Raw genomic sequence first — 5,430 nt, forward strand, 5'->3', positions numbered from 1 at the left:
TGTACCCTTCATATAAGTTAAATAAGCATGGTGACAATATACAGCCTTGACATACTCCTTTCCCGATTTGGAACCAGTCCAACTGTTTCAGGTCTGGTTCTAACCGTGGTTTCTTGACCTGAACACAGGTTTCCCAGGGGGCAGGGAAGGTGGTCTAGTATTCCCATCTCTTTAAGAATTTTCCACAGTTTTTTTGTGATCCACACAGTCAAAGGCTTTAGTGTAGTCAATAAAGTAGAAGTAGATATTTTTCTGGAATTTTCTTGTTTTTTCTATGATTCAGTGATTGTTGGCAATTTGATCTCTGATTCCTCTGCCTTTTCTAAATCCAGCTTGTACATCTGGAAGTTCTCAGTTCAAATACTGTTGAAGCCTAGCCTGGAGAATTTTGAGCATGACCTTGCTAGCATGTGAAGTGAGTGCAAGTGTGAGATACATTGAACATTCTTTGGCATTGCCCTTCGTTGGAATTGGAATGAAAACTGCCCCTGCTTTGGCAATACTTTCCCAGTTTTAATTTAATACTCAGAATCAATAATAACCTTCGTTAGGATGATAATAGATAAATGAATGGCTGCAGTACCTGAAATTCTTATTTTCCTTCTGAGAGTTTGAGGTGAGTGGGTACCATAATCTTAGCTTTTCACATCATATTTTCAAATATATCATGATACAATAGAAACTGTAAGAAATAAGAAGATGCCAGCCACTGTTGGCATTTAGAAATAGTCCGTGATGACACAAGAGAAATCAAATGTTTCACTTCTGCAACATTTTTCAAAGACCTTCAGTCAGGCCTAATGCCTTCAGAAATAAATGAAGGGGAAAGATGGATTGCTGTGCTCAAATTTTGGCAAAGAAACAACTGAAAGCTAACTTTGAACCCATCAAACACTTCTGCTTCTGTCTGATCCTCACCAAGAACGCTGTATATTTCCTTCAGATTCTATTCTGACTTCTTCCAAATATCCATAGGACTTCCCTTCGCTCCCACGGGGATTTGTTGTCACTAAACTCTCCAAACATGATGCATTTATTTCCTTGGGCTGCTGTCACAAATTACCATTACCACAAACCAGGTGGCTTAAACAAATGGAAGTTTATTCTCTCACAGTTCTAAAGGCCAGAAGTCTGGGATAAGGGTGTCAACAGGGCCATGCTCTCTTTGAAGACTCCAAGGGAAAATTCTTTCTTGCGTCTCCCAGCTTCTGGTGGTAGCCGGCAACCCTGGCTTGTAGATGCATCACTCCAAGTTCCGCCTGGTCATCACAGGGTCTTCCCCCTTCTCTGTGGGTCTCTGTGACCAAATTTCCTTTTTCTTACAAGTCTTTTTGTCTAGGGGCCCATTCTAATCCAGTGTGGTCTCATCTTAACTTGATTATATCTGCACAGACACTATTTCCAAATAAGATCACATTCACATTCAAGGCATTAGGACCTCAACATATCATTTCAAAGGACATGATTCAGCCCACCAAAATGCCCAAACTTCGGGCCTTCTATTCTGAGAAAATCCCATCATTGGCCTTCCCTCTTTCCTTCCTTTCGAAAGATGAAGTGAGAGTCCTACATTCAAAAGATTTAGACCTACCTAGTAGGAAGATTCAGAGTACATATAAATCACAAAACAAGGCAGAAGGTGGTAATTGCCATGAGAGTCATAAACACAGTGACACAAAAATACAGAGAAAAGAAATCAATTCCTGCTGGGGAGAATCAAGCAAGACATTTGAGCTTGACCTTGAAGACTGTCTTACATTTGGATTTTCAGAGATCAGTAAAAAAAATCTCCAGTTGAGGTGGGTGAGGCAAGAGTACAGAGGTGAGTACAGAGGCAAGAAAGCATGGCATGTTGATATGTTTCTCGGTGTCAAGAACCCCTCCTGTGTCATTTCTACAAACACATTTCATAAATGTTCAAAGAAAAGAGATTAAAAGGAAAAGCACCAAAAAGCAAACTAACAAGAATCATCTCCAGAAGGTGAAAATTTCTTTTGTGGTTTTATATTTTTTCTAATTTTCTTCAATGCTTTATGCCTTTTTCTCTTTTTTTGCCACACTTTGTGGCATGCCAGGATCCTAGTTCCCTGACCAAGGATCCATCCAAACCTGTGCCCCCTGCAATGGACGTATGGAATCCCAACCACTGGACCCTCAGGGAATTCCCTGAATTTTTTAAAATATCATGTATATATATATATATATATTTTTTTTTTTTTTTTTTTTGATTGGACTGGGTCTTCGCTGGCGCATGCATGACCTTTAGTTGTGGCATGTGGGATCTAATTCCCTGATCAGGGATCTGAACCCAGGCCCCCTGCACTGGGAGAACGGCATCTTAGCCACTAGCCCACCAGGGAAGTCCTATCCCTCCTGCATTATTTTTAATTAGCAAAACAATGCTTGTTTTTTTCATGAAAGATTTTCAAATTACCTCACACAATCGTCTCCAAATAAATCTTTCCTGATACAGAATTATTACTGCATGACTTTAATCGTGTCACTTGTGACAGGGAGGAAGAAAACCACCAGAAGATGGGAGTTGATGGATCAGCCGGTCGCTGCAGACACCGGCATTTCATCCTGTTTCTTGACCAAGGAGGTGGGGGAAACGCGGGTTTTCTTTTAGGTGAGCAGTGCCTGCCCTCTGCTGGTGATTCAAGAGTTAGTCACCAAGGCCGAGAGTTTTTCTTCCCAATTTCCCAAAGTGATGAAGAGACAAGAAACATAGTCTCCCTTCTTATTAGAAGGGCCTTCCCTGATAGCTCAGCTGGTAAAGAATCTGCCTTCAATGCAGGAAATCTGGGTTCGATTCCTGGGTTGGGAAGATCCCCTGGAGATGAGAAAGACTTCCCACTCCGGTATTCTGGCCTGAAGAATTCCATGGGGTCCCAAAGAGTCAGCCGTGACTGAGCGACTTTCACTTGCTGATTGGAAAGCCGTTCGTTTTGATTCCTCTGTCTGGGTTCTGAATTACTTTAAGCAGAGGAGAGAAAAGTCTGCTGGTCCCCTTTCCTTCTTGGGCGAGTAGCACAGCCTGTCCAAGGGGCTAGGACTTCAAAACGCCGCTTCCCCAAGTGAGAGGCCTTTGTTCAGTTGGTGGCAAGGCGGGTGCTTCTGTTTGCAGGCGGGTAAGAAAGCAGGGGTGGGCGGCGCAGCCGCGAGCTCAGTGAGGCCTGGCCCCGCGTGGAAGCCCGGCGTGGAAGCCCGGCGTGGAAGCCCGGCGTGGAAGCCCCGCGTGGAAGCCCGGCGTGGAAGCCCGGCGCGCGGCCCGTGAGCCTGAGGCTGGGGCCTCGCGTGCAGGCGCTGCCCGGCTGGGCCGTGAGCCGGACGGCCTGCGCGGAGAGGCCTCCCCGATGCCAGCTGGCGCCCTGGGGGGCTGAGCGGAGGCCGCGCCAGGGCCGCGCTGAGGCGACTGCGGCAGCAAGGGGACGCCCCAAAGGAAGAGCGCTCCGCGCCATCCTCCTCCGCCTCTGACGCAGAATTTGATGCTGCGGTTGGATATTCGGCCGACATTATCATGGATGATGATTTCCAGAGGTTACAGAGGCATTTCATGGACAAGTACTACCAGGATTAGAAGACATGGCAGGCAATGAGCTCACCTACACGCCTGTTTCTAACAAATACGTTTCTTTGGTAGAAAAGTATATAGAAGCAGGTGTGTGGCAGATTCCCAGATTTAACATGGTGGTTCAAAGCACCATGAAGATGAAGTGACATTTTCTACAAGGTGCTCACCATGATGGACTCTCTGGCTTTTAAAGAGATGTTTCTGGACTGTCCAGCTGAAAAAAGGTCAGGGACTGGACTTCAGCTGCAGTTTAGTGGTGACTTCATTGTGTAAATCATCTTCTATGCACCTTCCCAGAACAGTCTGCCACCCTAGCTCCCACCTCCAGGTAGTGGGATCTTTCTGGGCATCACCAGCCCAGTAGACTGGAGAGGCTTTGAATAATGATGTCAGAAGAATACATCTTGGAAAGACTGATTCTGTTCTGCAATTCTTCATTAATGTTAAGTATTGATGGGTCAGAAGAAAATTACCTAACGTGCCTGGGACATCCTCTTATCTTCAGTAACCTAGTACTCCTCCCCAAATGGACACCTCTCAGAGGCTTCTGAGTCTGGCTTCTGCAGCAAGCCCAAGTCTAGCATTCCACCTGGGGGCCCTTCCCCAGACTACATGTTGGTGTGTCCCTGGGCTTTGTGGGCTAAAGAAGGGTCAGCTAATGAGCACCCACAGGCCAGCTGCACACCTTTATAAATAAAGGTTTACTGGAACCAGCACATCCACAACATTGAAACCTCTAGGTGGCATTGGGGCGGGGGGCTCCAAGGAGCTCCAGTCTTTTATGTCTCAGCACAGAAAGAATTCAGCAAGAGGAAAAGTGATTGATAGATAAAAAGTGATTTATTAGAATAGGATCCTTGTGAGGTTTACAAGCAGGTGAGCAAGAGGATGCCATGCCAAGAACTTAGTGGGGTAGTTTTATATTCCAAAAAAAAGTGAGGAGGGCAGAGAAAACCACCTTCTTCTGCATTACTGAGTAGACATCACACTTCCATCATCAGCTTCTCCTCCAGGTTGGATAGGGGGAGTTTTTGTCCCTACATGGTCAAGCCTGGACTGTCCTGGCACTATGGAAAAATTATTTCAGATCTCAGCACAATGAGGGTCTTTCATTTTGAAATATCACCTTTCCATAAGTTACTGTTTTTTATGTGTGCAGACCATGCTCCGGGGGTCATTAACTTACTGTGCTCACTGGACAGGATGTGGGGCTCCTGCCACTGTTGTTTTGCTGTTTGGAGGCATGTCACGCCTCTGCTGCCTAGGTTTTGTTGCTAAGCAAGCCTGCTTGGTTATGTGGTTAAGCAAATCTGCTTTCTTTTGGGGGGTGGATTTTTTTAATTTATTTATTTTTAATTGAAGGATAATTGCTTTATAGTATGGTGCTGGTTTCTACCAAAAACAACATGAATCAGCCATAGGTCTACCTATGTCCCCTCCCACTTGAACATCCCTCCCACCACCCCCTTCATCCCACCCCTCTTTGTTGTCACGGTGCCCCAGCTTGAGTTCTGTGAATCATACAGCAAATTCCCATTGGCTATCTATTTTACATACGATAATGTATGTTTCCGTGTGACTCCATGCATCCCATCCTCTCCTTCCTCCCCACTCCCCCCCCATCCATGTTCATAAGTCTGTTCTCAATGTCTGTGTCTCCATTGCTGCTCTGCGAATAGGTTCATCAGTACCATCTTTCTAGATGCCATATATGTGTGTTAATATACAATACTTATTTTTCTATTTCTGACTTACTTCACTCTGTATAATAGGCTCTAGGTTCATCCACCTCATTAGGACTGACTCAAATGCATTCCTTTTTATGGCTGAGTAATATTCCATTGTATATATGTACC

At 45.1% G+C, this 5,430-nt stretch overlaps 1 pseudogene; it reads left to right on the forward strand.

Annotated features, from left to right (window-relative positions):
• The first annotated feature begins 2,535 nt into the window (after positions 1-2,535).
• LOC123329534 lies at positions 2,536-5,180 on the forward strand (annotated as a pseudogene).
• The last annotated feature ends 250 nt before the right edge of the window (positions 5,181-5,430 follow it).

This window comes from Bubalus bubalis, chromosome 15 (genome assembly GCF_019923935.1).
Source record: "Bubalus bubalis isolate 160015118507 breed Murrah chromosome 15, NDDB_SH_1, whole genome shotgun sequence".
NCBI lineage: Eukaryota > Metazoa > Chordata > Mammalia > Artiodactyla > Bovidae > Bubalus > Bubalus bubalis.